The sequence below is a fragment of the Bufo bufo genome, chromosome 6 (assembly GCF_905171765.1).
Source record: "Bufo bufo chromosome 6, aBufBuf1.1, whole genome shotgun sequence".
Lineage (NCBI taxonomy): Eukaryota > Metazoa > Chordata > Amphibia > Anura > Bufonidae > Bufo > Bufo bufo.
This window is the reverse complement of record NC_053394.1, coordinates 134,096,207-134,106,642: the sequence shown is the minus strand read 5'-3', so window position 1 is coordinate 134,106,642 and position 10,436 is coordinate 134,096,207.

Sequence of the window (10,436 nt, the reverse complement as noted above, 5' to 3'; positions counted from 1 at the left end):
GCTCACTGTATAATTAACGAGGAATTCAGAAGCCATTAATGGAAGTCCATCATTAAGATAACCTTTACTTTTTAACATGCAATACACTGGGGGAGGTTTACTAAGAAACATTCACCAGAATTCTGGTTGTAATTGCAGCAAAAAAACTGGTGTACATGCCCTGCACCACATATATTATGTTTTAGGCACTCTTTCAACCTCACTAGAAGGTCTAGAAAAGGGGGTGTCACCGATATCCTATATGATTATATTGGTGCAAAATATTGGTGTAAAGTAAGCCAGCCAAGAGGTGGGCCTAGGAAAGAGAAAAATGTCTACCATGTCTAGCAAGATGCAGTCAATTTATCATATAGTGACCAAGATTTATTAATGTGTCTGCGCCTAAAATCTGTCTAAAAACTAGAGTAAATTGGCTCAACTTTGGCGCAATTTGGAGTAACTATGGTTTGTACACTTTTCTCCTGACTTGCTTGACAAGAGGGTGGGGCTAAGCTAAAAGGGGAGGAACTTAGTGGGAAAGGACCATGGCCTAAGATGCAACATTTTGCACCAAAATTGCACTAGAATTCTGGAGTAAAATTCAGTCTCAAAGTGAGCTATCCAATAGTTAGTATATGCTTGTATACAGGTGCAATAATAGTTACAGTCAGGTCCATAAATATTGGGACATCGACACAATTCTAACATTTGTGGCTCTATACCACAATGGATTTGAAATGAAACAAACAAGATGTGCTTTAACTGCAGACTGTCAGCTTTAATTTGAGGGTATTTACATCCAAATCAGGTGAACGGTGTAGGAATTACAGCAGTTTGCATATGTGCCACCCACTTGTTAAGGAACCAAAAGTAATGGGACATAATAAAAATCATAAATCAAACTTTCACTTTTTAATACTTGGTTGCAACTCCTTTGCAGTCAATTATAGCCTGAAGTCTGGAACGCATAGACATCACCAGACGCTGTGTTTCATCCCTGATGATGCTCTGCCAGGCCTCTAGTGCAACTGTCTTCAGTTTCTGCTTGTTCTTGGGGCATTTTCCCTTCAGTTTTGTCTTCAGCAGTGAAATGCATGCTCAAATCGGATTCAGGTCAGGCGATTGACTTGGCCATTGCATAACGTTCCACTTCTTTCCCTTAAAAAATTCTTCGGTGCTTTTGCAGTATGCTTTGGGTCATTATCCATCTGCACTGTGAAGCGCCGTCCAATGAGTTCTGAAGCATTTGGCTGAATATGAGCAGATAATATTGCCCGAAACACTTCAGAATTCATCCTGCTGCTTTGTCAGCAGTCACATCATCAATAAATTACAAGAGAACCAGTTCCATTGGCAGCCATACATGCCCACGCCATGACACTACACCACCAACATGCTTCACTGATAAGGTGGTATGCCTTAGAATCATGAGCAGTTCCTTTCCTTCTCCATACTCTTTCTCTTCCCATCACTCTGGTACAAGTTGATCTTGGTCTCATCTGTCCTAGGATGTTGTTCCAGAACTGTGAAGGCTTTTTTAGAAGGCATTGGCAAACTCTAATCTGGCCTTCCTGTTTTTGAGGCTCACCATGGTTTACATCTTATGGTGAACCCTCTGTATTCACTCTGGTGAAGTCTTCTCTTATTGCTGACTTTGACACACATACACCTACCTCTTGGAGAGTGTTCTTGATCTGGCCAACTGTTGTGAAGGCTGTTTTCTTCGCCAGGGAAAGATTCTTCTGTCATCCAGCACCGTTTTTTCTGTGGGTCTTTCCGGGTCTTTTGGTGTTGCTGAGCTCACCGGTGCGTTCCTTCTTTTTAAAAATGTTCCAAACAGTTGTTTTGGCCACGCCTAATGTTTTTGCTATCTCTCTGATGAGTTTGTTTTGTTTTTTTCAGCCTAATGATGGCTTGCTTCACTAATAGTGACAGCTCTTTGAATCTCATCTTGAGAGTTGACAGCACAGATTCCAAATGCTTATAGCACCACTTGAAATGAACTCTGAACTTTTATCTGCTCATTATAATTGGGATAATGAGGGAATAACACACACCTGGCCATGGAACAGCTGATAAGCCAGTTGTCCCATTACTTTTGGTCCCCTAACAAGTGGGAGGCACATATGCAAACTGTTGTAATTCCTACACCGTTCACCTGATTTGGATGTAAATACCCTCAAATTAAAGCTGACGGTCTGCAGTTAAAGCACATCTTGTGTGTTTCATTTCAAATCCATTGTAGTGGTGTATACAGGGAGTGCAGAATTATTAGGCAAGTTGTATTTTTGAGGATTAATTTTATTATTGAACAACAACCATGTTCTCAATGAACCCAAACAACTCATTAATATCAAAGCTGAATATTTTTGGAAGTAGTTTTTAGTTTGTTTTTAGTTTTAGCTATTTTAGGGGGATATCTGTGTGTGCAGGTGACTATTACTGTGCATAATTATTAGGCAACTTAACAAAAAACAAATATATACCCATTTCAATTATTTATTTTTACCAGTAAAACCAATATAACATCTCAACATTCACAAATATACATTTCTGACCTGTTCACCATCAACATTGCGTGCAGCAGCAACCACAGCCTCCCAGACACTGTTCAGAGAGGTGTACTGTTTTCCCTCCTTGTAAATCTCACATTTGATGATGGACCACAGGTTCTCAATGGGGTTCAGATCAGGTGAACAAAGGAGGGCCATGTCATTAGATTTTCTTCTTTTATACCCATTCTTGCCAGCCACGCTGTGGAGTACTTGGACGCGTGTGATGGAGCATTGTCCTGCATGAAAATCATGTTTTTCTCTTGAAGGATGCTGACTTCTTCCTGTACCACTGCTTGAAGAAGGTGGTCTTCCAGAAACTGGCAGTAGGACTGGGAGTTGAGCTTGACTCCATCCTCAACCCGAAAAGGCCCCACTAAGCTCATCTTTGATGATACCAGCCCAAACCAGTACTCCACCTCCACCCTTGCTGGCGTCTGAGTTCGGACTGGAGGCTCTCTGCCCTTACCAATCCAGCCACGGGCCCATCCATCTGGCCCATCAAGACTCACTCTCATTCGTCAGTCCATAAAACCTTAGAAAAATCAGTCTTGAGATATTTCTTGGCCCAGTCTTGACGTTTCAGCTTGTGGTGTCTTGTTCAGTGGTGGGTCGTCTTTCAGCCTTTCTTACCTTGGCCATGGCTCTGAGTATTGCACACCTTGTGCTTTTGGGGCACTCCAGTGATGTTGCACTCTGAAATATGGCAAACTGGGTGCAAGTGGCATCTTGCAGCTGCACGCTTGACTTTTCTCAGTTCATGGGCAGTTATTTTGCACCTTGGTTTTTCCACACGCTTCTTGCGACCCTGTTGACTATTTTGAATGAAACGCTTGATTGTTCGATGATCACCGCTTCAGAAGCTTGGCAATTTTAAGAGTGCTGCATCCCTCTGCAAAGATATCTCACTATTTTTGACTTTGCGGAGCCTGTCAATCCTTCTTTTGACCCATTTTGCCAAAGGAAAGGAAGTTGCCTAATAATTATGCTCACCTGATGATAGGGTGTTGATGTCATTAGACCACACCCCTTCTCATTTACAGAGATGCACATCACCTAATATGCTTAATGGGTAGTAGGCTTTCAAGCCTATACAGCTTGGAGTAAGACAATATGCATAATGAGGATGATGTGTCCAAAATACTCATTTGCCTAATAATTCTGCACGCAGTGTAGAGACAAAAATGCTAGAATTGTGATAATGTCCCAATATATATGGACCTGACTGTATAATCTTGTATACAGAGGCAGTATTATAGTAAGTATATTCTTGTACATAAGGGAGCAGTATTATAGCAGTTTATATTCTTGTACACAGGGACAGTATTATATTAGGTATATTCTTTACATATAAGACAGTATATAGCAGTTTATATTTTTGTACATAGGTAGAGAATTACAGTAGTTATATTCTTGTACACGTGGCAGTATTAGAGTATATATTCTTGTACACGGGGAGCAGTATCATAGTAGTTATATTCTTGTAGATAAAGGCAGCATTATAGTAGTTATATTCTTGGTACATAGAGGCAGTATTATAGTAATTATATTCTTGTACATCGAGGCAGTATTATAGTAATTATATTCTTGTACATAGGAGGCAATATTATAGTTGTTATATTCTTGTACATAAAGGCAGTATTATAGTAATTATATTCTTGTACATAGGGGCAGTATTATAGTAGTTATATTCATGTAGATAAAAGAAGTATTATAGTAGTTATTTTCTTGTACAAGGGGAGAAGTATTATAGCAATTATATTCTTGTACATAGGGACAGTATTATAGTAGTTATATTCTTGTACATAGGAAGCAGTATTATAGTAGTTTTATTCTTCTAAATATTGCACAGTATTTTAGTAGTTTTATTCTTGTAAATATTGTGCAGTATTTTAGTAATGATTTGTACCTGGGGGTCAGTATTTGGCTATCTACATATGTTGTGTATTTGTATGCAGAAAATCCACACCAAAACCGCTTAAAAAAAACACATATACAGTATTATCCCAGTTTTGTGTATTTTTTGTGTGGTTTTAAAGCACTTTTTGGTGCAGAGATTTTCTCTTTATCTTAAAAAACCTTTGAAGTCTACTACTAGAGATGAGCAAATCGAAGTTGACGAAGTGGAATTCGATCCGAATTTCAGGAAAAATTCGATTTGCACCGAATCTGAATTTCCTCACGCTTCATGGTAACGAATCGCATTTTTTCCTAAAATGGCTGCTGCACGTGTGAGGACATTGAGCAAGGAACTCTGGGAAGGTGGGATCACCCATAATCCCATGCATGCAGCAAATCAGCAGCCCTGTGATGTCACAAGGCCCTTTAAATAGCCTCAGCATCTTGATTCTGCCATTTTCCAGTGTTCTTAGTGCAAGGAGAGGACGTCAGCAACGCTAGGGACAGTGCTAGAAAAAACTTAATTGTGATGAAAAAAAAAAGAGCCATTTAGCAAGTTCAGGAAAGATTATTTAAGGTGTAGGGAAAGAGAGGGGAGGAATCATTCACAGCATTCAATAGGGGAGGCTACAGCCTGAGTAAGAGGAACATTCCTATTACACCTTGCTGCACTGACTGGGGATCCAAATTGCCATTAACAGCTCTCTAATTTCCCGCAAACCGTTCTTATTAGGGTTCAAGTGTTGTTTGATACAGGCATTAACACGGTTTAGTACAAGGAAATATTTCTACTTCTTATTTGCCCTTGTGCGGTGCAGTTATATGTTCTAAAGCATTTTTTGGCTTGTATTAGTGGGCAAAAAAAGGCTTATTAGCCATTGTGTGGTAAAGTGCGAAAATTACAGCCCTTTTTGGCATGTATTAGTGGCAAAAGAAAAATATATTTGCCGTTCAGCGGCGGTTATATGTTCTAAAGCCCTTTTTTGCGTGTATTAGTGGCACAAAAAAAGTATTTGCCGTTGTGTGGTGAAGTGAGAAAATTACAGACTTTTTTGGCGTGTTTTAATTTCCTTTTTATTTATTTGATCTAACAGTATGTCAGACAAAGAAGTGCCAGGCCCTGCACAGGGGAGTGTCAGAGGCCTAAATGTTTCTGGCGCAGGCACATGTCGCAGCAGAGTAAGGGGACGTGGCAGCAGGAGTCGCAGCGAGAGGCCTGAGCTCCCGGTGTCATCTAGCGGTCGTGTCTTTACCAGCAACCCAGTGGTTCTTGAATGGTTGACTCGGTCATTCACATCGTCCCAAGTGACATCAGACACCCTCAGCCAATCAGTGACGTCAACACAAACCTACTGCTAAAGGTAAAAAGGCAATACAAGCACTCACCATCTGGGACCAATAGTGGAATAAAGGGTAATTGTTTTATTATTTAAAATTGATTGATAAAATGTCTAAATTGACAATTGATAACTATAATTCTTCAGGAGATAAAATAGCAGTTGAGTATTAAAAAATAGAAAATAATTATAAATTTCAGTAATAGCTATTTGCAAGTATAACAGATAAATACATACATAAAAACGTGGTGAAGAAAAAAAAAGGATAAGAACGTCTCTTATTTCGTGGATAATTGTGCAAAAGTGCAAAAATATGTGCAAAGAATGTTGATATAATTCCTGTGCAGAGTGTGTAACTCCAGATAGTTACTGAAGATTGGTATAAATATTTGAAAACGTTTCCATCTAGTTGGAGTACACACTTGTTAGGTAAAAGAGAAAAGGGATAAAAGGTAACAATATTCCAGATAGTAAGTATCGAATGTCCGTACTTGAGGGGTGTAATATTAGTGGTGATATTGAGTGTCGATCGTCTTTATTTGTAGAAGACTATTGTGAATTTAGGAAGAGGTAGTACACCTCGAAACGCGTCTGGCGGTATTGAATGGGACCCTCTTTTTGGATTATTATAAGTTCAGCTATTTATTCATCTACTAAAATCAAGGAATCTACAAATCTGTGACGGGGTGAGTCACACATTACAGAGCACCCTTACCAATTTTGCAAAGGAGGGAGAGCCACCACAAACTATATTTACATACACAAACTTACTGCTGACACCCTCTCCACTCTGTCAGGGGGGCTCTACTTGTATAAGCGTTTAATAGAACAGGTTCTGATAACATATATGTGGAATCAGCTGACGACGGTGTAAAAGGAGTGCGCTGCTTCTTGACGCTAACATCGACGTGTAAGGCAGCGTTCAGGTGTCCGCCTGCTGAGCGGAGGCTGAACGCTGCCAGACTGATGCATTCTGAGCGGATCCGCGTCCACTCAGAATGCATTAGGGCTGGGCCGCTTGTGAGAGCCTTCAAACGGAGCTCACAAGCGGAGCCCCGAACGCTAGTGTGAAAGTAGCCTAATAAAGGGCAGTATTGTAGTACAGTAGTTATATTCTTGTACATAGGAGGCAGTATTATAGCAGTTACATTCTTGTACATAGAAGCAGAGGCATTCCATTATTCATTCCGTCGTAATAGAAGTCTATGAGCTGCAAAACAGATCCTCGGGAAGTCCTCGCCTGCATAACGGAAACGGGACGGATCCGTTATGCAGGCCATAGATTTCTATTATGACGGAATGAATGTTATAAGAGTTATTGTTGTCTGTTTTTAAACATTTTTTCTCCTGCCTGACACCATGAGTCTTCCCCCTTCCAGCTTCCGTCATCAGCATGTTTTACTAGGGAATGATAACTGATACCTTTCCTATCCTATATCCCATGTAAGATGTTTGGGTTTGCATTCTCCCTGCAGCTGTCATTTCCGGTGCTGTCGTTTACACATAAAACTACTAAAATGTGCCATCATATCTGTGACTGGAAAATGTCCCTCATCTGATGCCTACATGTTCCATCACAGCAGCCCTGCACCTGCTCAGTCTGTGAACCCCCATCACTGTTTGACACATTTACTGCTCCAGTTATATATATAGAGTAAACGCTGTGTCTCATATATCTCTACTTAATTTTAAAGCAGGTCCAGTCACCAGAACGCATTTCTTAAAGTAGATCTATGCTGAAAAAGTTAGAGCCATGCTGAGAACGTCATGTTTTCTTCCTAGGTCATCTAGTTCTTCCCTTGTACTTCCCCTTGTAGCTGGACATTTGTAGCAGCTTGCGAGCTCTTGTCAAAGAGTCACTCAGGCTTCATAGAAAAACTCATTTTGGACCGAACTACAAAGGTGCCACTTTTAGTATTTTTTCCAGGGACACTTTAAGTTCCCAGTCCGCCCATGATTGCATATAATATATGGCTGGCTGTGATGCAAAAGCTAGGAAAATAAGGAAGGGGAAAAGCAAGAATCCTGAAAACAAGTGTAGAACATCAGATCTTTCTGTTTACTATCATTACTGTGCAAACTGGTGACGCCTTTCTGCTAGGAATGATGCATTGTATTCCAGTTAGATGTGGTTTGACTTCCTCTAATCACCGCATGCTAACAAGATTTACCACTTGGTGGCGCTGTTGTGATATGCAGATGAAGCATTTGCTGCATGTTATTCAGTTTAGTAATTTTGAATTTTCACACCCTGGACTACTTTTTAGCTGAAAATCACGGACAGCCACCATTTCTTATGTACACACTGGAATATTATAAATGATACCTGTCTGTCTTTCAGTTACTAGATCCTTATTACAATAACAGTAAGACAGGGGCGTAACTAGAAGTGACTGGGCCCCACAGCAAATATTTGTAAGGGCCCTTCCAGCGCGCTTCGCACCTCCCTCCTCCTGTGTAAACCCCACTCCTTTGGCACAGTGTAGCGGTATACTGTATATTGTGGGGCACAGTGTAGCGGTATACTGTACATTGTGTGGCACAGTGTATGCTATATGTGTATAACATAAACATATTTCATATGAAAACTTACAGTTACTTGACTTGGCCCTTGGGGATCTCAGACGCCACTTCCACACTTTGGTCGGGGGCTCGGTGGAGCTGATGTTGTGTTTTAGCCTAATGAGAAAGATTTCATAATAAGGATTTGGAGAAGGGGCAGAGGAATAGCAGAGCAGGGAGAGGCTGGTGCTGCTACTAGGGGGCTCATACCATGGGGGAGTAATAAAGCCCACCATAATGCCCCCCCAGTAGAAATAATTCTCCTTATAATGTGACAGTGCAAAAATACCCGCTTGTAATTGCAGCGTACTCAAGTTGTGTGCAATGGGTGTTTCTGGGTGATGTAGTGCAATATACACTAACCTGGTACGGCTGACTCTCTGCAAGGGCAGGTGATGATATAAAATGTTCGTGACGCCAGTGCCAAGTAAACGGTGGCATGCCGTTTGCGGATAGCAGGAATAACTTGAGAAACACGTGGTGTTAAAGCAGAACTCCAACTTTAGTAGGTTTCATAGAGACAATAATGGAATCGCAGTTCCTTGGCATACAGTCGATTTTGCAATACGGTTGATGCAGGCAATTACAGTTTTAGCAAGGTGATTACAGAGTGTTGAACACAGGACTTGCAGTACAGGAGCTTGCACTCTATTCCTGTCTGATCCTGGAATATAGCAATTCTTCACCAAGGCCCAATAACCTAGTTCTGGCTTTATATCCTCGGCTATAGCTTTAGAAAGTACCTCCTCTGTTATTTTGAGTACCTCTTGCTTCGCTGCACTTTGCCTCTGTCTCTCTCAGCTTCCTCAGGCTCTTTCACTTAAGTATTCCTGTTTCTGCATAAGGGAATTCAGGAGGGAATCTTCTCCTGGACAGCAGGCTTCAGGCCTGGACTTGTCTCTGACATTGTCTAATCTCCAACTGTAGATTACAGACACTAGACTCTGTCTGCCTTTCACTTCCCTGACTGGGCCTTATATAAACTAGGGCTCCCTAGCTCCCTCTAATGACTAGAAGCTGGAATGACACCCCTAGCAGGCCTGTACATGCAAGTTTCACAGTAACAGGGAAATACATGCATTGCATTACATGACATTTTATAAAACTGACATATACCAACTTCTCCATAACTAAGGAGGGACGACAGCACACAAAGTGACACTTTGGTAGTGACGGGTATTACAGTCCCCGTACACTACATACCCCACTGCTTTAAGCTGAGTACGACCTCGTACTCCATCATGGGTCGCCCAACTGGAATCTCTACCTGAAATAGAAAAAGAGACATGCAGGCATACATACATGTAATTCATCTGCATTTACATTTACATCAGGTCCAATTGGCAAAGGTGAAGTGTGGTGACAAGGGGCGTCGTTCTCTTCTCTCAGGATAGTGAATGGAACGGGGGCGCTGACCTGGCACAGCGTAACATTATAACCAGGATAGTCCATGACAATGAATAAGTCCATGATAGAACAGCAAAACGGATAAAACAGTATAAAAGTTCTTGGAGGCTCAAAGAACAAACATGAGTCCGTACCCAGGTTATTTTTCTATTAAATCACAGAGGCTCTCATGCGGTGGAGTCCATCTCTGGGCACATTACTTTTAAAAGAATAAGAATCTCAGAGGCTCAGGTTCTTTTGAGTCTGTCTCCGGGCACGGTTCCTTAGTATGAAGTTGCACAATAAAAGGACAGCAAAGACAAGTGCTGTAATACCCCTGATCAACCTGAAAAGGGGGTGAAGGGTAAAAGGTGCAACTAAAGGAACAGGCACAACTTGGCGTGGGGTAGCAAAAGCAGGCAGGAGGTCCTGGAAACAAACGTGGCCTTGCTGACTTTGTGATTTCAGTGGTCAACACCTACCACTGAGCCGTGGACAAACTGGCAGCCGCAACAAAGGACCAGAAACATAGGACTCCTGTCCTGGAAGGATAAACACCATATTTCTTTGGTGCAATAAATCAAAGGCCTAGCAGGCTGATTTACAGTGGCATATCATAACCACTTGGCTCCGCTGGCAAGTATCGTCTGTAGTATTCTTCTACAGGCGGGTGTGCCCACATAACAGTGTCAGGGGGCAGCTGTAGGGTAAAGGGGCCCCT